Raw genomic sequence first — 26,154 nt, forward strand, 5'->3', positions numbered from 1 at the left:
GGGGAAGCAGATACCCTTTTGGGGGCCTTTTGAAAAATCAGTCTTTGGCCTGTTTCTTGTGACGACAGCCACTGTATCTAGCATTTGTCATCATGGGTCAATCACCATCTACCCCTCTACCGTTGTTTTACAGCATTTTAAAGATGTCAGGTCCAGAGGGTCGGACCTCAGTGTAAAAATAAAAAAAATCCCCTCTAATCACCTTTTGTTCCTCAGAGTGGCCGAAGTTCGGAGTTGGTTGGCCCCGGAGGGAACTTTTGATTACAGATTGTCCGTCGCGTAAGGAAATCATCACCAGTGAAAGAAAATTCGGACATCCTGACCAACTCCCGTATATCTTAGTCTGGCAAGATCTAGTCCAGAACCCCCTGCTTGGTTAAAGCATTTTTGTCGTTACAGGCACAACCCGTACTGCCGGCTAAACGCTTGGGTCCCACCCCAACACCCCGTCGGCACCTGCGGTTTTCCAAGACTCTACCCCGGAGGAACTTCTATTTCCACACCCTATCATAACCCTTGTAGTAACCCTCCCCAACTCCTGCGGTCGGCTGACACCTCCCCCAGAGGCGGCGGGGCTCGTGGGCAGGGTCCGGCGGCAGGTACCCGCTCAGTGAAGGCGAATTCCCCGGATTCCACCGTCCTGCCCCTGCGTGTGGCAGGATTTGCCTAATGAGCAGGGCAACCACCCATGCACTTACTGGCCGTTTGCGACCAGTGACCTCTACAACTGGAGAGCACAAAATGCACGTTTCTCTGACAACCCCAAAGACCTTGTTAATCTCCTAGACACTGTTCTATTTACTCATCAGCCCACCTGGGGATGATTGCCAACAGCTCTTGCAGGTCCTCTTCACCACTGAGGAGCGAGATCGTATCTCTGACGGCCGCCAGGAAATTAGTCCCTGGAGAAGATGGCACCCACCACAAACGCGGCCGCGCGCGCATAGATTTAGTGTTTCCCTTGACCCGACCTGACTGGGATTTTAACCAGGCTGAAGGTAAGGAGAGACTCCGGGTGTACCGCCAGACTCTAATGGCAGGGTTGCGTGCAGCAGCCGCAAGCCCACCAATTTGGCCAAGGTAGGGGATGTGCAGCAGGGAAGGGAGAGACCCCGCGGCTTTTCTAGAACGCCTCATGGAAGCTTTTCGGCAATATACTCCTATGGATCCGGAGGCAAGGAGACACGAGGGCCGCGGTGGTAATGGCCTTTGTTAACCAGGGGCTCCTGACATTATAAAAACTACAAAGAATATGATAGACTGGGAGAAAAATCTATTCGAGATCTTTATGGAGGTGGCAGAAAAGGTGTACAATCGCCGTTGAAACTCTAAACTGCTGAGCAAGAGAAGACCGGCATCCGCCAGGAAGAACGGAAGGTAAAGGGCGGCTGAAAACGCACGCCACACTTGGGATATGGCCAGAATCCTGTTCGCCGTCACTCAAAAAGGACGACCTGGGTAAGCTACACCCCTCCCGCCGCCCCCGCCTCACAGGGACAGGCAGACCCTACAGCGTGATCAATGTGCATACTGCACTCAAAAAGGACACTGGACCAAACATTGCCCAAAAGACGGGGAATAACCTCAAACAACCCCCTCCGTTTCTGACACTCCTCTGTCCTGGGTGCTCGGGGCAGAGAGAGATGACAGTGACTAAGGACCGTCAGGGCTCGACCCTCCCGAGCCCCGGCTAACCTTAAAAGTGGAGGGAGACCCGTTAATTTCCTGTGGACACGGGGGCACAGCATTCAGTCCTCACGGAACCCTTGGGTAAACTTTTCCGGTAAACTTCGTGGGTGCAAAGGGCTACGGGATGCAAGCAGTATCCCTGGACCACGAAAAGATCTGTAGACCTGGGAAAAGGTCAGGTCTCGCACACCTTCGTTGTAATTCCTGAATGCCCGTACCCATTATTGGAAGAGACCTTTTAAACCAAGGTAGGAGCAACAAATCTCATTTGGACAGGAAGGTGTCGAAATCAAGGACTTTAAGGGCTCTCCCCTACACGTCCTCACGATTTCCCTTCAAGATGAGTCCGCCTTTTGGTGGCGCCAGATCACCCACCCCTTTCTGGGTGGTGGATGGAATCTTTCTCGAATGTTTGGGCAGAAACCGCGGGGCGTTTGGCCTGGCGTCCCACAGACCACCCATTATAGTCCAGCTAAAGCCTGAGGCTGAACCCATTCGGGTAAAACAGTACCCTATGCCTGCAGAAGCCAAGGCAGGAATAACGCCTCATATTCGGAGGCTATTGGACAGTGGTATCCTTAAAACATGCCATTCGTCATGGAACACCCTTTGTTACCGGTGCGAAAACCACACTCCCAAGACTTCAGGCCGGTACAGGACCTCAGAGAAGTAAATAAACGGGTCATAGATATCCACCCCACAGTCCCAAACCCTTATACCTTGCTGAGTGCCTTGCCACCTACTCATGTGTGGTACACAGTATTGGACTTAAAAGATGCCTTCTTTAGTCTACCACTAGCACCCCAAAGCCAGGAAATGTTTGCCTTTGAATGGCAGGATGCGGAACGGGGCATCAGTGGACAATTAACTTGGACAAGGTTGCCTCAAGGGTTTAAAAACTCTCCCACCCTTTTTGACGAGGCCCTTCATGAGGATTTAAGAAAATTCCGCAGCCGATTTCCCGAACTAACTTTGCTCCAGTATGTTGATGATCTGTTACTTGCAGCGGAAAGTGAGCATGCCTGCCGAACAGGAACAGCCGAATTACTGACGGAACTGGGCCAGATGGGATACCGCGTCTCCGCAAAAAAGGCACAAATTTGCCTGCCCGAGGTAATCTATCTGGGCTACCGCCTCAAAAACGGTTATAGGTGGCTGACGGAAGCCAGAAAAGCTACTGTCTTACAGTTGCCGACACCCACCACCAAAAGGGAGGTACGTGAGTTCCTGGGATCTGCTGGGTTTTGCCGGCTATGGATACCTGGATTCGCAGACCTGGCCCAACCCTTGTATGAGGCTACCCGGGAAAAAGTAACTTTTCAGTGGACTCCCCAGATGCAGCAGTCTTTTGAGTCCTTAAAGAGGGCTTTACTGTCTGCACCAGCCCTGGGTCTTCCGGACATTACAAAGCCTTTCCATTTGTTCGTAGATGAGGCAAAGGGCATAGCTAAAGGGGTGCTCACTCAGTCCTTGGGCCCCTGGAGGCGTCCTGTGGCTTATCTGTCTAAAAAGTTAGACCCGGTGGCGTCCGGCTGGCCACCGTGCTTACGCATGGTGGCAGCGGCTGCCCTCCTTTTCAAGGACTCCCAAAAACTGTCTCTGGGACAAGTTACTTCCATAACCACCCCCATGCGGTGGAAGGAGTCCTCAGGCAGCCGCCAGAGAGGTAGATGAGTAATGCCCGAATCACGCATTACCAAAGCCTATTGCTCAACCCAGAGAGGGTCAATTTTTCGCCACCCACGGGGCTAAACCCCGCCTCCCTCCTACCTGCCCCTGACCTGGAGGCCCATCTAGACTGTGTTGATATCTTGGCCCAGGTCCAAGGGTTACGCCCTGATCTGCGAGATAACCCTCTGCCGGACGGACTGGTTTGGTTTACGGATGGGAGCAGTTTTATCCACGAGGGCCGAAGAGCGGCAGGGGCGGCAGTGGTGTCCATGCAGGAAGTCATATGGGCTGAGCCTTTGCCATCCGGGACGTCCGCTCAAAAGGCTGAACTAATTGCCCTAACCAAAGCTCTCACCTTGGCTCGAGGGAAAAATTTAACTGTGTATACTGACAGCAGATATGCATTTGCCACGGCCCACGTACACGGGGCCATATATCGAGAGCGCGGGCTCTTAACCTCCGACGGCAAAGGCATTAAAAACGCTCAAGAAATTATGGATCTCCTGGCAGCGCTGTGGCTACCACGTAAGCTGGCTATAGTACACCATCCAGGTCATCAAAAGGACTCCTCGACTCCAACTCAAGGTAATAAGCGGGCGGATGAGGCAGCACGCCAAGCTGCCCTAATGCCGGTAAATGCCCTGACAGTAAAACTCCCAGACCCAGGGGACCCGCAGCTGCCGGAAGACCCAGAGTATAGTGCTATGGACTTTGACTACATACAGTCTCTACCGGGTGCTTTTTCTTTGGGACACTGGTGGTACACCCAAGAAACTAAGGCCATCTTGCCAGCACACTTGGCCACTGATCTCATTCAGCGCTTGCACCGAGCCACGCATTTGGGAGAGAGAAAATTCTAACTCTAATCAGGCAATGGAACCTCCATGTCCGGGACGCAACCTGTACCGTGCGACAAGTAGTGGCATCCTGCCAGTCGTGTGCCATGGTAAACGCCACCAAGACAACCGGTGAACCAGGAATGAGGCCGCGAGGAACGCGCCCGGGGGTCCATTGGGAAATAGACTTCACCGAGGTAAGACCAGGTAAATTTGGCTATCGATACCTGCTGGTCCTGGTGGACACGTTTTCCGGATGGCCGGAGGCGTTCCCGACAAGAGGTGAGTCAGCTCGAGTGGTAGCCAAAATCCTGTTGGAAAACATTTTTCCTAGATTTGGGTTTCCAGTGACCATTGGGTCAGACAATGGACCAGCCTTTGTCTCTCAGGTATCAAAATCTGTGGCTTCTGCCCTGGGAGCAGAGTGGAAGCTCCATTGTGCCTATCGGCCCCAGAGTTCAGGGCAGGTGGAGAGAATGAACAGAACTTTAAAAGAAACTTTAACTAAATTAACTTTAGAGTCTGGCGGGGACTGGGTGACTCTCCTTCCCTATGCCCTCTTCCGGGCTCGCAATTCCCCTTATCGTCTGGGTCTGTCTCCGTTCGAGATTATCTATGGAACCGCCCCCCAACCACACCGCACAGTGCGCAGTTAGCTTGTGATTTGCCTTCTGATTGTGAACTTTTTCTTTCTGTGTGGGCTGTACAGCAGGCTCACCAGGAGGTCTGGCCCCGCCTCAGAGCGCTCTATGAAGGGGGAGGACCTTCTCAGACAGCCCACAAATTTCAGCCTGGAGATCTTGTCCTTGTCCGCCGACACAAGACCGACGGTCGTGGCCTCCAGCCCCGTGGAAGGGTCCCTACATCGTCCTCCTGACCACACCCACCGCACTCAAAGTGGACGGCATCGCGGCCTGGGTTCATCACTCACACGTCAAGACGGCACCAACTGACGACTCCCAGCTGCAGTGGCGAGCCCGGAAGCATCCCACCAATCCACTCAAGCTGACTCTTCAGGCGCTCCCGGCTACAACCCATCGCTCCCAGACCACTGCCCACGCCGTGAAAAATGACACCAAACTGTAATGTTGGCTACCTACTGTCCTTCCTTTGTTTTCTCCTTGTCGGGGCTGACTGGGATCCCTGCCGACGGTGCATCACCGAAGGCATATTCGGTCATATTCAGAGCAAGTGCTATGTTAGTAAGCGTGCTTGCAGCCTTAAGGGAGTTCCTCTGTTTGTGGCGACCCTGATTAAGGGCACCACCCATGGATGTCCAGGTACAGTGGGGAGGGTGGTCTGTTGGAAGCGTTTAAATCAAATGCCGCCTAAAAATGAAAGTTGCAATCACTGTAAAAAGGGGGGGAGTTTTTCAGCCTATACCTTTGTTCATTCACAGTGCTATGAAAGGTCTACTGTTTATCAGTGCACAGAGTCCAATCAAACTTTCTGGACTGGTATATCCTTAGGAAATAACGCGGGACATGTATGCCCTGTCAAAGCAGGAAACCCTTTTGTTGGACTCTGCAAACCCACTGGGGGATGACAGATGGTGGGGGTGTGCAAGACCACGCACGAAAGCAGGAAGTTCAGAGGGTTTTTGAACAAGTTGCCCAAACACAGGATCGGTGGTTCAAGCCGATACACATCCCAGGCCCGGTGGGTTCCCTTAAATTGGAAAAGACAGTACAGGCCATGTTAGACTCAGCCCTACAATTTTTAAACAAGACCAACCCAACCCTGGCCAGCGATTGCTGGTTATGTCTAAGAGAAGGACCCCCCCGTTACACAGCGATCCCTGCTGTGTACAACTGGATTAATTGGACGAACCTAAAGGGCCCAACCCATACGTGTAACCAGACCTTGCCCATCAATAATGTCAAGCTCTCCCCAACAGTTGCTCAGATGCCATGCCTTAGTCACAATGGGACCTTAAGAGTGGGTCAAGTAAATAAGGTACTCTGCAGTTCAGTAGTCAGTGCAACTAAGGCGCCCAGTTTTAATGGCTCTGCCTCTATGTGCCCGCCGGCACTGGGCACTATTTTCTTCTGTGGCACCACAGCCTACCCCGTACTCCCTGCTAACTGGTCGGGCTTGTGCATTTTAACATATCTCATGCCCGATGTGGGAGTGGTCCCAGGCAACCAAAGCCTTCCCATACAGCTCATCCAGTCTGTGCCTGCCGGACATAAGCGGGCCATAATTACCCCACTACTGCTCGGCCTGGGGGTGGCAGCCGGAGTGGGGACCGGAGTTGCTGGAATTGGGACCTCTGTTAACCTTTACCAAAAAATTTCAGCTCAGCTGGTGGGGGACATTGGGCGGCTAGCAGATACAACCTTAGAGTTACAGTCTCAGTTAGACTCTTTGGCCGCGGTGGTCCTGCAAAACCGCCGCGGGCTAGATCTTCTCACAGCAAAGGAAGGAGGCATCTGTCTCTACCTGCGGGAAGAATGTTGCTTCTATGCTAACAAGTCAGGAATAGTTAGAAATAAAATTAAGCAATTACAAGAGGAACTAGAACACCGGAGAAAAAAGCTAGAAGACAACAATGCATTTCTTTGGGAAGGCTTAGGAGGATGGCTGCCCTATCTCTTGCCTCTTCTGGGCCCAGTCGTTACCCTCTTCTTAATTCTGTCTATCGGGCCCTGTGTCATTAATCGACTCGTGGCCTTTATTAAACAACGGGTAAACACGGTCCAGTTAATGGTGCTGCGCTCCCAATATGCCCCCTTACGCCAATATAACTCTCCCCAACAACCCCTAAAACAGGACCCCTCCCAATACATAGGAGTGGAGCCCTGACTGTTTCCCCTCATCGCCCACTTTCAGCAGGAAGCAGTTACTGATCAGAACGACGCCCCTTTTCCCTGACTGCAGTTAGGGGCTCCATTCCCAAAAAGGGAGGAATGAGACATAGGGCGAGTTAGGGTGATTAAGCAAGTTTCAGGAACAGTACAAAAGAGGACCTCTAAGGAGTTTAGGAAGGCTTCAGGGATAAAAACAACTAAAGAAACATCTCTTGTTTAAGCAGAGTAATTCTCATTTGTGGCTGAGAACTTTTGCTGGACCTATAACCCTGTGAATGAACAACAAAATGACACATAATGTGACTAAACGTAACCATAATTCTGAGACTGACTAACTGATAAAAGGCTTGGTAGCTGTGTTATTTTCTTAACTGACTAGCCGTTTTTTTTTTCAAAAAAAAAAAAAAAATGGGGAAATGTGGAACCAAGCTTAGCTGAGGTTTCGCCATTTTGTATATCCTCCACCTTGATATGTTAGTCCTTGTCCTGCCGCATTCCGGAGATAGTTTCAGCAGTCACAACCCTCACTCCACTTGGTGACGAAAAAGCAGACCACCCCAGCCACCAATGAGGGCAGTCCTGTCCATAAATGGGACAGCATCTCTAACCGTCCAATCAGTTTGAAACTGTAACCGCGCGCGCCCAAAGTGCCTTTGTAGTAGCCAATGAATAATTGCCAACTTCTTTCAAAGTTCCCGCCACTCGCGACCCTATAAGATGTCCCAGCTTCCTCTGTTCGGGGCTCTCGACCTCTGCCGTTGCATCGGTGCGTGTCGAGGGCCCGGTCTCGAGCCCGTATTAAACTCCTTTGTGCCCTTGCATCGGTTGTCTGTGTCCTTGGGGGCTGCACTGGTCGACGTGGGCACAACAGTAGGTACTCACTGCCATGCTCTTTATGCCTATATATTTCTTCAAACAAAATGAAGGATTAGAAAAATCACTCAATTACAGTATGTTATTCCATCTTAAGGATTATATCAAATTAAAAGTCAGTTTCAACCTCTTTTTCAAAGGTTGTTAAAAGCTCACACTGAGTGACATATTTCATATCAAGCCAGAAGTGGACGAATAATGATGGAGGACAGGGATAGAAATGTTGCAGAAATAAATTCTAGCCTTTTACCCAGGCAGGGGAAGAACAAGCGGTACTTTAGGATTGGTGAGGCCAGGAAAGCTATATTACTCATGCATGAGGTCTCAGACCTGGGTAGTCCCATAAGGTCTGAACACTGGTCTAGAGACAAGAGTTTCTTTTATAAGTAACCACTTTACATTGATAAAGTTGGTTAAAGTTAGCATGCAAATTCTTGACACAGGAAAAGGGGAAGGATACAGATCTTCCAGGATGGCCTTGGAGATTAGTCAGCCTAGCAGGCTGCCAGGCCTTGTTTAGATATGCTTATTAAGGAAGCAAACTTATTATTTACTTTACATTTCCAGGTCTATGACTCTTTACCAGGGAAAGATTTATTTTTCTTAGCAGTTCCCTTTCAGAAAAACTGAAAAGGAGGTGTGTACAAGACCAGAAACCTGGCTGACACAATGCCAAGAGCTGGAGGTGAGGGGTAAAAGGGATTAGCATAGCCATTGACACAGCTATGGAAACTAAAAGCCTCAGGCGCCAAAGCCCAGATTACACAGCATAAGATCCAAGCAGGTATCAGACTGCTGTAGGGAGTGTCTTGAGCACAGGCCCAAGGGTAAAGACATGGAGATTGAGCCCATTGTGAAGCCTCTGGTCCCTTTCAGATTCTGCATAATAATTCCAAAATCAGAAACTAACCTGAAGACTTACAAATAGTGACCCCTCCCAAACAGAAGGAGACTGTATCAGTGCAGTCTCTGTACAGGTTCAGGGCATCACTCCCGTCTGCCCACCTGTGACTATGCAGGTGCTTCTTCACCAGCTCTCTCCCTCTGCAGGGCAGCAGCCTCCTGCCTGCCCGTGACCTGCACCTGCCGGGGCTTCTCTTCACTGACCTCCCTTAGCGGAGACTGCTCTCCCCAAGGCCGCCTGCAACCATGCAGGCCTTTCTCAGCAAACTTGTCCCTTTCTGGGCAGCTCTTACTGCCTGCTTGTGTCCATGCAAGTGTCTCCTACTCTTCCTTCCCTTTCCCTAGTAAGCCTGCTCTTTAAATATAACTAATGTCAGTCTCGTGGAGAAACTCGCCTGGGAAACTCACTGTGTGTCGCTGAAACGGGAGCTCTGGTGACACCTTTCCCAGAGTGAGCCCAAGGACGCCGCACTCCAAACCCACAGACTCCAAAAATGACAACAATAACATTTTTAAAAATGAATTTCAGAGTAAATTCATCTGTCAAATCCTAAAGATACCTGATTAGTATATATTTATGACTGCTATGTCCAATTGTTGGGGAAGGATGTCCTGAGCTAGTTCTGTTATAGGACAGGGAGAGGGGTAGCCCAAACCCCGCAAACCTGCCTATTCTACATGGGTTCTGCCATCCGCCGCATCAATACAAAACATAGGAGACTTTAATGGGAAGGAACTTTAATAAAACTAGGAAACAATACAGGAAAGGCAAAGTCTAGTTTCTAAATGAAGCACCCAAAGTTACCCATCCCCTCGTGGGTAAAAGTCCATCCAAATGGGATTGGCCCAGAGCAAGGCCCCAAAGCCTGCCACAAGTCTAAAGCATCTTCCAGTGGGGACCCACAGAAAAGGGCCAAAAACAACCAGACAAGCCCGGAAGGAAAAGAGCAAAATCAACATCAAAATAAAAGCTGCCATTATCACCTCCCCACGGGTCTCACCCACATCTGAGTCACCCAGTCCACGACCAAAAGACAAGCGCAGTTTCTTCACTTGTCTCTAGGCTCCATGCACCTCCTCCAGGTCTCCTGGCTCCATCATGCTTCCTTCCTTCCTCAGTCTCTTCTGCAGCTTCTCTTCTCTTCTTCCTGCTCAGCTCCACCCTCCCTTGGGTAGGGCAGGGAACCTCCCCCTTTCCTGGGGACCACCCTGTTACAGTTCCACACAGGTTGTGTGGACTCCACCCCCACTCCAGACCAAAGCCATCAGGACATTGAGAAAGACAAATCCCATCACCACCAAAGGGAAGGTGGCTGGGACCTGAGGGTGGGGTTAAGCAGGTTTGGTATAAAACCAGACACGTGGGCCTTGGGGTCTCTCGCTCGCCTCCTGGCTTTGTAACAGGGTGGTCCCCAGGAAAGGGGGAGGTTCCCTGCCCCACCCAAGGGAGGGTGGAGCTGAGCAGGAAGAGGAGAAGCTGCAGAAGAGACTGAGGAAGGAAGCAGGATGGAGCCAGGAGACCTGGAGGAGGCGCATGGAGCCTAGAGACACGTGAAGAAACTGCGCTTGTCTTTTAGTCATGGACTGGGTGACACAGATGTGGGTGAGACCCATGGGGGGCGGTGACCATGGCAGCTTTTATTTTGATGTTGATTTTGCTCTTTTCCTTCCGGCCTTGTCTGGTAGTTTCTGACCCTTTTCTGTGGGTCCCCACTGGAAGATGCTTTAGACTTGTAGCAGGCTTTGGGGCCTTGTTCTGGGCCGATCCCATTTGGATGGAGTTTTACCCACGAGGGGATGGGTAACTTTGGGTGCTTCATTTAGAAACTAGACTCTTTGCCTTACCTGTATTGTTTCCTAGTTTTATTAAAGTTCCTTCCCATTAAAGTCTCCTATGTTTTGTGTTGATGCGGCGGATGGCAGAACCCATTTAGAATAGGCAGGTTTGCGGGGTTTGGGCTGCCCCTCTCCCTATAACACTGTAACAGCTTCACGGCTCCTGGCTCACGGCCAGCTCTCAGAGTGCCACTTGGGATTCCAGATCTGCAGATCGGGTAGGACACATTTAAGACTTTTAACTCTCATTTTTCTCCCTGAGTTGTACATTTCCTCATTTACCCTTCCCTTGTAAATAAACCTTTTATTAACCTTTTGTGTGTGCCTGCAGTAGAGCATTGATAATGTTATAGAGCAGCCCCAATATTGAACGGGTTCCTGGCTGTGGGTCCTCACCCGCGCGCTTTAAAGGGACTTATGAATACTCCATTACAGACACACACAAAAGGTTAATAAAAGGTTTATTTACAAGGGAAAAGGAAATAAGGAAAATGTACAACTCAGGGAGAAAATAGGGAAATAAAGTCTTTAATGCGTCCTACCCGATCTGCTGACCTGGAAACCCAAAGTCACTCTCAGAGCTGGCCGGACGCTTCGAGCTGGCGGAGAGCCAAAATGGGGATCCCCCAAGCCCACGTGTCTGCCTTTTATATCAACCTGGCTGCTTAACCCCACCCTCAGGTCTCAGCCACCTTCCCTTTGGTGGTGATGGGATTTGGAGTTCCCAGTGTCTTTGGCTTTGGCCTGGGGTGGGGGTGGAGTCCACAAAGCCTGTATGGAATTAGCTTTAGGACATCCTTTTCCCCCTAACAATAAGTCCTTTTAAGCGCTGGTGAGGACACACTGTAACACTCCTAATATAAGATATCTTCATAGTTACATAGTGTCCATTGTTGTATTTTGGTATTTTTGTTACATATTCTTAGCTGGTATAAATATGGGTCTTTGCCTTTTTTTAGGGTACAATTTTCTTGGAGGGTTATTTTCCAACCTTCCACTTGGAGCCTATGCTTATCTTTGGAGCTCAGATGGGTCTCCTGGAGACATCAGAAAGTTGAGCTTTGTTTTCTGATTCAACCTTCCACACTGTGCTTTTCGATTAAGTGAGTTCAGTCCATTTTCATTAAGTTGATTATTGATGTATGTGGATTTTGCTACTACCAGTTTGTCTTAAATTTTCTGACTATATTTCCTTGTTTAATGGTGAAAAACTGAAAAGCTTTTCCTTTTGATTATTGTGCAACACAAGGATGTCCACTCTCACCATTATTGTTCAACATAGTATAGAAAGCCCTGGGGGCTATATCTCACCCCTTTTGTTGATGACTTTCCTTTGAACACAGATCTTAATTGCTAGTTACAGGGCAACTGGAAAAGTTTCACTCTGCATCCTATTACAGCAGCTATTATTATTATCAGCAGGAACAGAAGTTCCTTTGTTCATACCAAACTGGTAGCCCTCTGTTTTTCACCTTTATGGCCATTGTATAATGCAGAGTTTCTGGATGGCGGCATATTGGGGCATAAATACTGTAACTTTCTCTTACATAGATTTCCAATAGGGGCTGCTTTACAATCATTTTATGGGTTTTAAAATAACTCTATACCTTCTTCAAGATCTTGTTTCCTGTTTCAGGAAGAGTTATTAGTCTTCCTCATGCTGAGAAAAATAGTATTTGAAGAACAGACTATAGCTTGTTCCCCAGGGCTTGCTTTCTATAGGGTTATGTCTGGGAGCCTACCCAGGCATATAGCAGGATTGTGTCATTTTTCTGCAAATCCTCACCATATCTCCCTGTAGACTCCACCTTCCAATATTTGTTGTGCAATTCCCAGTTTAATTATTTTACAGGAACACCCAAAGCCAACAAAACCCCCTGTAATCTGGAAGCACTCCATTCATTTGAGCCACAATTTCCTGCAGTACTGCCCTGGGGTGCTGTTTTAATCATGGCCCTTGCTATGCTGGCTTAGTTAAACACAACCTAGGTATCTCTACATTAGCACTTTAAAAGGACAGACAGTGATGTCTTTTGAATAATCCTGCAGTTTGTCAACTAAATTGTACCTGCCTGAGGCCAGGGAATTTTAGGGTGCCCTTGACCTGGTCACAATCTCTGCTCCCCTACAACCCAACATTCTACTACATTGGAAATGGAGGGAAAAAATAGATTTTCAGTTATCTAAATTGAATATCTCCTTACTTATATTCATTACTTTTATGTAAGATACCCTCCCTTAATTTTTTCAGGCTGCTTAAAAAACAAAACTGCAATTGTCTTGGAACACTAGGGAGAAATACATTTTCCTGAAGATTCTGTAGTTAAGATAGAGAAGGTGCGCTCTCATGCCCAGAAATGAAGTAGTAATAGCCATTCCTCTCTGCATCACGGTTGCCAAGTCCCTGTTTTCTCCCTTTCCTTTCCTGTACTCAGGTTTGCTGAATCTTGATTAGCTTTCTGACATCTTTCTTTTCACTCCCTTCCACAGGTTTCTCAGTTTGTCTGCCAAAGCCATTTTACTCTGCCCCAGTTTCTTTATGGTCTGCACCTATTCCTTAAAACCACTTTCAAGTGTGGCCAATGGTTTCATTTGTCCTCACTAAAAGAGAGATGTCTGATTGCTAGAACTCTCCCTCCTCCAAGACAGCAGTTTGGGGGTTGGGTGTGACAGCAGGGACTGCCCACCTCTCCTCTCCACTTCTTTGATCAGAAGGCGCCATCAGCCCTCAGGACATCAGAACACAGATATCCAATATTTGGAGGACAGGATCCTTTCTGCCACTCCTAGCTCCTTGCTTGCTCAAAACAGGGTGCTCGGCTCATCTTAAATAATTGCATCTACATGACTGGGGGCAGGGGTGGGTAATGGGCCTCAGTTACTGTACTATGTACTGAAATTGGCAGGCTTTAACTGCAATATACTGTCTAAGCTTTCCCCTGGAAGTTGAGTCTTCAATAGCCTACAGAGTCCCAAAACTGTTACATCGGACTGATTCAGCCAGTGTGGGTCATTGTCTAGGTGGGGCCTGATTTTTGGTGTTTTCAGTTCTACCATCTCCCCAGAATTCTGAGCACTATGGAATTTTTATTTTTTAATGCACATGTTCTTTTTTTTTTAATTGCATTATATTTTTATTGAAGTAATGTTATAGGACAGGGAGAGGGGCAGCCCAAACCCCACAAACCTGCCTATTCTAAATGGGTTTTGCCATCCGCCGCATCAACACAAAACATGAGACTTTAATGGGAAGGAACTTTAATAAAACTAGGAAACAATACAGGTAAGGCAAAGAGTCTAGTTTCTAAATGAAGTACCCAAAGTTACCCGTCTCCTCGTGGGTAAAACTCCATCCATATGGGATCGGCCCAGAACAAGGCCCCAAAGCCTGCTACAAGTCTAAAGCACCTTCCAGTTGGGACCCACAGAAAAGGGTCAGAAACAACCAGACAAGCCCGGAAGGAAAAGAGCAAAATCAACATCAAGATAAAAGCTGCCATTGTCACCTCCCCACGGGTCTCACCCATATCTGTGTCACCCAGTCCACGACCAAAAGGCAAGCGCAGTTTCTTCACGTGTCTCTAGGCTCCATCCTGCTTCCTTCCTCAGTCTCTTCTGCAGCTTCTCCTCTTCCTGCTCAGCTCCACCCTCCCTTGGGTGGGGCAGGGAAACTCCCCCTTTCCTGGGGACCATCCTGTTACAGTAACATTGGTCTACAACACTGCATATTATTTAGCGATACAGGTTCACACCTTTTCAGGTGTATGTGAGCATTCCACACCCACCAAGGCACCTGTAATGCTGCATTACTCACAAGTGTGATCTTTAATCTGAGCCTTGTTCTTTTCTACATTTGCTTAGAACTTAGCCTTGACTTTATATCACCTTTTCCTTAAGTTGCTCCTCAGATTTCACAAAATAATTTAGTATTTGATTTGAGTCCCAACAACCTCCTAAAACATTCAGTAGAGAATAGTAGTGAAGTCTACAGGGGCAGAAATCTTGGATTGGAGTCATAGGTCAACAACTTGCTAGTTTTGTGGTTTTGACAGTCACCTTGTAGCTCAGAGTTTTGTTCTCTTCAGTGAAGTTGGGTCAACTTAGAGATGTTTGTCATAACAATTAAGCTACAAAAGCAGTTAAGTTGTTTTAGCACAGTATAAGAAAAATGAAAAACTTCAGTGCATATTATTTGCACTATGATTTTTATCAGTTTATTATTCTAATTACAATGTCTCACTATTTTTATTTATAGAAAGCACTCAATCTTCCTCTGCACTGGTCCTGTTATAGGGCAGCCCCGATATTGAACGGGTTCCTGGCTGTGGGTCCTCACCCGCGCGCTTAAAAGGGACTTATTAATACTCCACTACAGGCACACACAAAAGGTTAATAAAAGGTTTATTTACAAGGGAAAAGGAAATAAGGAAAATGTACAACTCAGGGAGAAAATAGGGAAATAAAGTCTTTAATGCGTCCTACCCGATCTGCTGACCTGAAAACCCAAAGTCACTCTCAGAGCTGGCCGGACGCTGAGAGCTGGCAGAGAGCCAAAATGGGGGAACCCCTCCAAAGCCCACTTGTCTGGCTTTATATCAACCTGGCTGCTTAACCTCACCCTCAGGTCCCAGCCACCTTCCCTTTGGTGGTGATGGGATTTGGAGTTCCCAGTGTCTTTTGGCTTTGGCCTGGGGTTGGGGTGGAGTCCACAAAGCCTGTATGGAATCAGCTTTAGGACATCCTTTTCCCCCTAACAGTCCTAGGCCTTCAATGTGGCATCAGCCCCACAGAGCCCAGAGTGAGGGCCAGTCCCCTTCTCTGTGTATATTGAGCTGCTACCTCCCGGCATATGATAGCTTGAGAGCTATCAGTTAGTGTCCCCTGCTCAGAAATCACATTCTACATTAAATTCTGAAGACTTTATGATCTTTAATTCACTTTGACTGCTTGTTAGTAAATATTTTTGGTTTTCTCATTTAATGTGTAGACTACTTGAAGTAAGATTTTTTTTTTAATTTATAGATAAAGACATTACATTTCATTTGCCTTGAATACATATTTAGATGTTGGTGAAAGTGACACGGAAACCCAGTCCTAGTAGTTCCCTAAACATAGTCTTTTACACTATATCAAGAGACATAATGAGAAACCGAAGCCAAAGAAGTTGGGGCAGAGGCTGTAGTATGCTCTGCTGAAAGTCCGGACAAGAAGAACCAGCCGCTAAGCAACTTAGATTCTCAAAGACTCTCTACTGTATTTGTAAAATTTTGTTAAGAGCATTATGAATCTCATAAGAATATTTTCAGAATTAAATGATTTCATGCATATAAATAGTTTAGTGTAGTATGATGCACAGTAAACATGAATACTTATATTATTAGTTCTTATTAATTCCATTCAATTACTAAGCTTATAATAGTTTTGAGATTTCTGATATTTGACTATTATTGTCATTTCTACCCAAGATATCAAGAGTAAATATTTGATATTTTGATTTTATTAAGCATTAATATATTTGTCCTAAGAGCCTTTGGAAATCATATCCTTCACATTTGAAAATATTTATCTCATGATATAGATGAATTTGTTAATTTGAGCCCCATTTCCAGAAAATAAACATTTTGTTATATGGCAATTGAAAGCCTTCTTACTCTGCATGCATATATATTAATACACATGATGTAATAAACATACAATCTCTGTACAAGCCCATACTTACTCTCATTTGCATATTGGTTTGCTAGGGCTGCTGTAACTGTGTGTTACATGTAGGTGGCTAACACAATGGGAGTTATTATATCATAATTTTGGAGTCTAGAATTCCAAGATCAAAGTGTTAACATGGCCATACTCTCTTTTGCAGGTCTAGAAAATGTTCTAGTTTGATTTCTCTCTTAGATTTCTGGTAGTTAGCTATCAATCTTTGCTCTTCCTTGGCTTGCATGGATACCACCTTCATTTCTACCTTCATGTTCACAAAGCAGTCTCTAAGTGTGCTTATCTGTGACCAAATTTCTCCTTTTCAAAGAGATACCAGTAATACTGGATTAGTTTCTCTATCATCCCCCCTCTCCCCACTGCCTCATCTGATCTCATCTTAACTAATTACATCCACAATAAACTTTTTTCCAATATTGTCACATTTGTGGTACTTGGGCTTAGGACCTCAACATAAAAATTTGAGGGGATACAGATAGATTTTATTATTTCATATAGATACACACTCACTTTTAATTCCATTACATTCTTTTAGAATGTGTTCCTTAAAATTTATTCACTGGGGCCTCCCTGGTGAATAACTTTTAAGGAACACGTTCTAAAAGAATGCTCAACTGCCCTGGTGGTGCAGGCAGTTAAGCATCACACTGTGAAGCTGTCCGCAGCCTCTGCAGCACGGGTTCTATCCCGGCCAGCCAGCAAGAATCCCACATGGTGTGGCAGACCTCTCCTGTCTTGCCTGCTGCTCCCCTCAGCAGTGTATTTCGTCAGTCTGCCTGTTCTGTTCCCCACACTGTCTCTGGTGAATTCTCTCACCCTCCCATGCATCTGGCCTGTACCCCAGCTCTTGTATAAATAAAAAAAAAAAATAAATCTTTAAGAAAAAAGTTATTCTCTGCCTTACAAGAATGACTATATCCTTAGTTTGCCAATACCAAGAGACATATCTATTGCAGAGTATCATTGCAGTGAATGTTATTGTGAATATACAAAATCTAGAGAAGATAGAAGCTATGAAGAACAGATATGAATAGGTATGAAGACTGTAGAGAAATACATAGAGAATTAATAATCACACCTGCTGTGCGAGAAGTTGGAGCTCAGGATGACAGTTGTGCTGAACTTGCCTATGATTAGTAAGGTTGTAACAGGGTGGTCCCCAGGAAAGGGGGAGGTTCCAGCTTCCCTGCCCCACCCAAGGAAGGGTGGAGCTGAGCAGGGAGAGAGGAAGCTGCAGAAGAGACTGAGGAAGGAAGCAGGATGGAGCCAGGAGACCTGGAAGAGGCGCATGGAGCCTAGAGACACGTAAAGAAACTGCGCTTGTCTTTTGGTCGTGGACTGGGTGACACAGATGTGGGTGAGACCCGTGGGGAGGTGACAATGGCAGCTTTTATCTTGATGTTGATTTTGCTCTTTTCCTTCCGGGCTTGTCCAGTTGTTTGTGACCCTTTGCTGTGGGTCCCCACTGGAAGATGCTTTAGACTTGTAGCAGGCTTTGGGGCCTTGTTCTGGGCCGATCCCATTGGATGACTTTTACCCACGAGGGATGGGTAACTTTGGGTGCTTCATCTAGAAACTAGACTCTTTGCCTCACCTGTATTGTTTCCTAGTTTTTTATTAAAGATCCTTCCCATTAAAGTGTCATATGTTTTCTGTTGATGCGGCGGATGGCAGAACCCATTTAGAATAGGCAGGTTTGCGGGGTTTGGGCTGCCCCTCTCCCTGTCCTATAACAGATTTGGCGTCCAACGTGATTTAGGACAGAGCCATCCGTGGTTAGTCAGCCCCATGGGGAAATTGGGCTTCCCTATGGCACTGGCTACCATAAGCGCAAATGTGATTTTTGGTTTCTCCGGTGTGTTTGTTTCATATGTCGATTTGAAGATCTGTGTGTCTGTATGTAATTTGTTTGTAGTGACTTGCTAAGACATTTGATTTTGTGGAAATTGTTCTGTGCCAGTTTTACTCAAAAGATTAGGCAGTACATTGGACCATGTGGCCAGATCAAAGATGGCGTCTGAGGCCACTTGGAACTTTTTTTTTCTTTCTTTTTGTAATCTCTGCTGTCTCATTAGCATTTCTAAAGGCAATAATGGTTCTTCAGTGGTATGTTGCTTTGTCTTTGACTACTTCCTGCCCTGTGTCTGATGGGTTTTGCAAGCCAACTGTGGAGCAGTGGTGTTTTAATTAGCAAATGTATGCCTGGGTGTTAAGGAAAGAGTAGCCTTAAGCAGTAACTGGTAATCACTGGTATCCTTGATGGATTCTTGGAGATAACTTGAATTTTTGCAAAGTCTGGATCAGAAAATTAACAAGATTTTGTCTGAGTCTTGAAGGATTTGCTACTGTGAATTTTGTCTACACAATTTGTTTTGGGCATGTTTGCCATTTTGAATACTGGATTTGTTCAATTGCTGGTGTAAGACAAGATTCTAAGTTTCTGCTTCCTACTGAGGAAGGTCTGTTATGGAAAGCACTCTTTAGGGTGCATCATGTAACTGTACCAGGTTTTCATACCTGTGTTGTTGTTGTCTCTCCCTAGTGTGGGGGAGGTGTCATCTGTGCTTAGATGTTTAATCTGCTCTTTCAGCTTCTGTCCCAGAGTGGCTAACAGAAGTAAGGAGATGATTCCTTTTAATTGAAAGTTAATTACTGATAATTTGATTTTGCTTTTTCAGGTTCTATTCCAGGAAACCCAAGGAGTGCCTGCTTGGTGGCTAACAAGAGATGACTCCTTTTGCTTAAAAGTTTACTTTTATTTTTTCAGTTGCTGTACAGAATACCCAGGATTGACTTCTAATAAAAAGTCTTCAGCACTGAAAACCCTAAGGTGATAAACAAGGTCATGGAACTCTTGTGATTAATAAAACTTTTCCTTTCTATTTCCAAAGTCTTAGGTTTGCAGGATGACAACTGGAAATTTTTCTGCCAGCAACACTCCACATTTTTTTTGGACTTTGACATTTTTTTTCTGAGCCTATGGAGTAAAACTGCAGTTACATAACATATTCTACGTGGCATAACTAAAAAAAAAACTGTCTTTGTCTATATGTTGTATGTCTGTTTGTCCTTGTGTCTGTCTTGGCCTAGAGAGGTTGAAAAAATTGGTATACATGGTGCCCATAGACGTTGAAAAAAAAAAAAGTCTCCAGTTATGAGAAAAACTAAAGGTTATGGTTTGATTGTCAACATTGTGCTACTGAACTAAGCCAGTGCCTTCACAGATTAAAATGTTGTTGTTTCTGTTAATTTTCTGATATTTATGGCAAAGCTTCCCAGAAATCAAAATTCAAGTACAAATTTGGTAGCCTGTCATTTGGCTGATGCAAGGAAATTTTGTGGAACCTCAGTAGAGCTCCTGAGACACTCCACAAAGTTTCTCCCTTTCCTCCTGGAAAGGCATTAGATGAATTTGTCCTATTTGGCTTTTACCTAGTAGAGTAAAACTAGAAGGGAAGCATTGTCACTTGGGAAAACGGGTAATAACACCTTGACCTGATATGGATGTAAATTGTCAATGATGATTGTCACCTTGTAATATTGTATACTTCAATTGTTTAATATCTACAGGAATTGTTTCTGAAAATATAGGGAGAAAAGGTCTCAACAGATTCCTATTGATGGAACTGTTGAGAGTAAAACTTTTCTAAGGACTGAATAGACTTGGAAATACACCTCATATTTACTAAGTTTTCCTTGACATAATACTCATGATTTTTTTGCATTTTGTTCTAAATCCACAAAGTTTTCTTGTTTTGGTAACCAGGATCTGCAGAAAGGTTGTAATTTTTTTCCAGCAAAGCTAACTTGTCACATTTTCTCTCCCCTTGATACCAACACAGCATACAAATAGTGGTAGTAATTTTTGCTACTTATTTCAGAGTCTGTTTTTGCATAACTTCCATAGGGATTTTGTCTGTTTTAACGAAAATTGGACGTGAGTTTGATTGTGTGGCTTTGTGTGGAGTTCTTCCAGAAAGTTGAAAAAGAGCTGAACCAAGAAGAGGAGAACCTGTTTGCCTTGTTTGTAGGGTTCCAGAGACCTCCAAAGAAGGTGAGGAAGCTTGCCTCCATTGGCAGGACTGGACAACCCGGCCAACGAAAATGCCCTGGTACCCTCGAGAAGAGGAAAGCCCAGGTGGAGTCTGATGAGACCAACTTTATACCTGAAGCCTGCATCGACCAGATGCCAACGGTTCGCTCTGATCCTGTATGGAATATTTCAACAAAGCCAGCTAAAATTGCTGTTAGTTATTTCTACTCTGTGATTTTATGCAAAAAATAGAAAAATGGTTTAAAAGTAGATCTAGTTTGCAAACTTTTGCTTTGCTGTTAAAAGTTTGGGATCAAGGTTGAGGAAATTTGTGTTTTACATAAGTTGAACCATTTTAACATTTTTTCCCTGTGATTTTGATATATTTTCTGTCTTGTTTTAGCTAACGCTCCAATTTTTTTTTTTTCTTTTGGCTGGTATAATGGACTATTTTTAAGTAATGAAACTGTCATACTGGACATTCATGGACAATGCTGCTGACTAATTGTTGCTTCTCTTACACACATTGTAACCCTAAAAAAGACTGTCTCCTAAGACTACACCCTGAAATTGTGCCACCATAGATATGGTGGAATAAAAATTAAAAGGGGGATTGTAACAGGGTGGTCCCCAGGAAAGGGGGAGGTTCCCTGCCCCACCCAAGGGAGGGTGGAGCTGAGCAGGAAGAGGAGAAGCTGCAGAAGAGACTGAGGAAGGAAGCAGGATGGAGCCAGAAGGAGACCTGGAGGAGGCACATGGAGCCTAGAGACACGTGAAGAAACTGTGCTTGTCTTTTGGTCGTGGACTGGGTGACACAGATGTGGGTGAGACCCGTGGGGAGGTGACAATGGCAGCTTTTATCTTGATGTTGATTTTGCTCTTTTCCTTCCGGACTTGTCCGGTTGTTTGTGACCCTTCTCTGTGGGTCCCCACTGGAAGATGCTTTAGACTTTTAGCAGGCTTTGGGGCTTTGCTCTGCGCCATTCCCATATGGATGGACTTTTACCCACGAGGGGATGGGTAACTTTGGTGCTTCATCTAGAAACTAGATTATTTGCCTTACCTGTGTTGTTTCCTAGTTTAATTAAAGTTCCTTCCCATTAGTCTCATGTGTTTTGTGTTGATGCGGCGGATGGCAGAACCCATGTAGAATAGGCAGGTTTGCAGGGTTTGGGCTGACCCTCTCCCTGTCCTATAACAAGGTGACCCCAAGCACATAAACATGTTGCACAAAAAAATCTTGGGGAGGATCCCTGTGAGCCTATAACCCCCTGTTCCTTGCTTTTAAGTCCATGTTAGTACAGATCAGCTTAGCAATTTCGACAGCAACTGAAGCAACCTTCTGACAGCTACCCTGTTAGCTTCAGGCCCTTTTGGAGTCCACTGATGATCAGTTCAGCTGCTTGATGACACACCTGCAGGAGGGAGCCTGTGTGAACCACTCATTAAACCAACTGTGTATCATTCTATCCTCATCCACAAAGTAACTGCGAGTGTGGGTTGGAACTAGTTTCCACTCTTGTTCTGCATTTGGGAAGTCTGTTATAGGAAATCTAACTCCAACCTCACAAAGTCAAACATTTATTTATGAATGATTTGCAAGGCATACCTTTAGCAAATATGTCACATTTGCAATGCTGTAGCAAGACATACTTTATCCAGTTATATTTAACATTTTGCATCTCCATTTTCTCAACCTCAAAATGTCAGGAGTTGACTATGTAAACGTGGCATTATTCTGTTTCAATCCCTCTTTGAGCTTAGGTAAATTATAGCATCTATGTTACTTTATTCAAATGTAGCCTACAAAGCAAGCCACGACTTAACCACATTCTTCCTTATCAAACTTTATCTTCACATTTCTAATGTATTAAATATTTGCATGTGTAAGCTTAAATGAACTCTCACATAGGAGTAAAAAGAGCTATGATAAGGATAAAATAGACAACAACAACAACAAGTTGTACCCTTACTGTATTTGGCCATTTGGTAAGCTTTTTCACATAGTATCTTCTTTATCAACTAAAGTAAACTTGCAAACTAAGTGTTGCTTGCTCTCAGTTTAAAGAGTGAGAAACTCAGTGTCAGATAGTACAACTTAATGGCCCACAGCCATCCAAGTAAAGAAACATGTCAGAGATTGGATTAAAATATGCCACCATAAATCATCTCAGTTTCTTTTTGCTAGCCACGCTTTGGTGTCTTTTCATTCTGAGTTTGAAGATAGAACATGGAATTTAGCTTAAACCCTGGTAATATGTAAGTGAACTTACGCAATTGTGGAACACATTTTAATAAGGTACCTGAGAATCTAGTCAGGCAGTAGTAGAACCAAGACCAATAGTCTGCTAATTTAAAAATTGAGATCAGTTTTAAGTTTATTTTAAATCATCCAGTTTCCATGTAACTTAGCTTTTACTATATCATGTGAAATAATGTTTGAAAGAATTTTCAACAGTCTTCAGAGAAGCAAATGAGTAATTTTTTCCTGACAGTCAATGCTAAGTCAGGCCTACTAACAACAGAAAAATAAAAGTGCAAAAGGCATAGTTTTTGTGAACAATATACTCTTTAGAAATTATGAGAACAGATGTGTTTGGGAAAGAGAAAACAGCCTTTTTAAAATTTCTGACATGATATAAAGACGTCACTCTCAACTTGTCCATTTGGAACCAATTTCTGAAAAGCGTTTAGTTCTTTTTTTATTGGTTATATAAAAGCAAAGGACCATGATTTCTGCTTGCTTTAAATAAAGGGAAAATGAAGGAGGCAGGCTGCAGGGAGAGTAAGCTGTTAGAGGAGATGTGTCTGCGCAGTGAGAGGGCTGGCCAGGGAGGCAGGAGCTGCATCCCACAAGGCACCACTGAGAGTCTCCCCTAAGCTCAGTTGTAGGTTTTGTTTACCATTTGTGTAAAGTGAAAGTAAGAAGTCACAGGTAGTCTCTGAACTGACAACAGTGGGTGTAGTTTAGACTAAGATGGAACCACCGAGAGATACTTGAAGTCTCCTTCTTAGAGCAGTTTAGGGACACACGCCTTCTGGGACAGAGCATTGGTCTTTCAGCTGAATCCTGTGTTTCTTCTCCCTTGAGTTCTAAGCTTTATGTTTCTGACCTTTACAAGTGGTTGTTAAAATAATGAAAAAATGCTGCTATTCCCATTTCAGGGCTGCGTGAGTGAGGAGAAGCCATTTAATGTCTCTCAGCTTCACGTTCCGCGTCAGTAAAACAGACATAATAGTAGTGACCAATTCTTATTATTGATTGACTCAAGACATTAAAAGACAGGTTTCATTCACTGTCATAGTTGAATGAAAGATTTTTCTGATGACAATATAATGCCTGTCATAGTCCAAATGCAGGCTGAAACCCTTAGCTGGGGAAAATTGCACAGCTATTCTCAGTAGCTTTGATTTAAATTGGCGTGCAATATTATCATAGGATCTTCTATATTTTTCTAGTAGGATCATTTTTCACTCGCAAGAATAAAATTGTGTAATGTCTGTCTTCATAGCACTGCTGGCCCACTCCTTCTACCTAGATTCTTAAGCATGATGCAGCTTAAATCATATTGAGAGAAAAATAAATCAATAAAGACACACCAACTCATGTTCCTATTACTAGCCAGTAGTCTCAGTTTTACTTGGCTTCACCTACTTTACAAAGAAAAAAACTGTCCTTTTCCTTCTGAAAGTTCAGTTCTACTACATTAAGAGTCTGAATCTCATATCATCTTGCTCTATTTGGTTATCAGTTCATCTTAAATCATGCATCCACCATGCTTACCAAAAGGGGACAATTTTGGTGACAAAGAACAAAGGTTTAATGATAATAGGAACCAAAATCTAAATCTACTTTTTTATTACTATTAGATTTTGCAGAACTCGGGAGTTGTAGCCCTACAGATTATAGGTAGTATTATGTATGTACGTATACATGATTGTATGTAACACTGGTTGATAAGATTATGTAAGATTTAGGTGTACATTATCTCACCACCAAAAGTCTAGATACCATCCACTATGGTGTATGCTCACTTTTTTTTTTAAAGATTTATTTTATTTATACAAGAGCTGGGGTACAGGCCAGAGGTGTGGGAGGGTGAGAGGACTCACCAGAGACAGAGCGGGGAGCAGAACAGGAAGATGGACCAAAAGCACTGCTGAGGGGAGCAGTGGGGGAGACAGGAGAGGTCTGCTGCACCATATGGGTAGCTCCCTGGCTGGCCAGGAATCGAACCGACACTGCAGAGGCTGCAGACAGATTCACAGAGCTGCACTAAACATGCTGTGCCACCAGGGAGGCCTGGATGCTCACTTTTATCACCCCTCAAATATATTTTCCCTCTGATAACCATCAGTCTGTTCTCTCAATCTAGATACTTGTTTTTGTTCCATTTAGTCTGCTTTGTTTCTTTCTCTGCCATATATGAGTAAAATCATATTTCTTTTTTTATTGTGTTGTTTCTGTCTGACTTATTTTACCTTGCATAATACCCTCTAGGTATGTCTATATTTATTGAATTCCTAAAATATTTAGTTATGGTACTATGTATTCCTATTTGTCAATCCACAATTACTTGTATATTAACAATTAAAACTAAGTACTACTTCAGTGAATATAACTTATCTTAATTTTTGGACATGGAAATATAGGCTCTGGAAAACACTGAAACACCCAACACCTCGTATTCATTAGCAGATCCCATATTATAAATGAATTCTTCCTGGTGATACGGAATTGGTGAAAAAACTTAAAATAATTTTGAGTTTTGTACAATGTAATAGTATATTTCTCCTTGTATTCAAGTTTCATTCTCTTTTCATCTTCAAATGTCTCCTAATCTCGAGTGATGCTAGAGGGCTAACATATGGAGGACTAACTCAGGGCATGTCATGGACTTTCCTTCATGCTGCTTCCCACTACTGGAGGAAGAAAGAGATGATGCAATAGAATAAGATATTTCAGTAACCTCTGAACAACACTGAGAAATTGAAACATAGGATTTGTTATGAAAACAAAATACAACACATGGACAATAATTAAAATATATCTTGATGGTTTTACAGAAAAGTAACACCTAAATACACAAATTGTGGCAAACCAAATCTTTCCTTCATAATGGTAAATAGCTAGGTCCCACCTTTAATTTCTTTTACACTCAAAAATATAAAAACAAATAAATAAAAACCAAATGAAAGAAGTCATTCTGACAAAAGTTTAAATAGCTTTCTCAAAAATAACACAAGGGTTTTCCTATCATACTGTGACTGAAGTTGCAGAAAACAGGTCTTGCTTTTGACATTTCTGATGTGAAGAGGTTGGAGGTATTGATTTACCTGAGCATGTTCTCAACTCACCAGTTAAAAGGCACAGAATGACAAATTTGGTTTAAAAGTTTCAGCAACCTATGCTTTGTGTATAAGAGATCCATTTAAAACCCAAAGATAAAAACAAATTTAAGTGAAATGTAGAGTAAGATCTTACAAGATAATATGCAGAGAGAAAAGCAGGGGCCGATATTCTCACAGACTTTCAGCCAAAAATGTTAACTGTGACAAAGACGGACAGTATATAATAATCAATGGGTCAATTCATTAATAAGATATAACTGTTACTAATATTTATGCAGCTAACACAAGGGCACCTAGTTATGGAAAGTAACCATTAACTGACCTAAAAGAACATATTGACAAAAATACAATTATTGTAAAGAGCTCAACATATCACTGACATGAAGGGATAGGATAGATCACACAGACAGAAAATTAACATGAAAATAAAACC

The 26,154-nt window shown here is 44.3% G+C and overlaps 1 pseudogene; it reads left to right on the plus strand.

Moving 5' to 3' along the window:
* Positions 1 to 820: 820 nt before the first annotated feature.
* Positions 821 to 5,547, plus strand: LOC119255092 (uncharacterized; annotated as a pseudogene).
* Positions 5,548 to 26,154: the final 20,607 nt, after the last annotated feature.

The sequence above is a fragment of the Talpa occidentalis genome, unplaced genomic scaffold (genome assembly GCF_014898055.3).
Source record: "Talpa occidentalis isolate TD23 unplaced genomic scaffold, MPIMG_talOcc4v2.1 talOcc4.3, whole genome shotgun sequence".
NCBI lineage: Eukaryota > Metazoa > Chordata > Mammalia > Eulipotyphla > Talpidae > Talpa > Talpa occidentalis.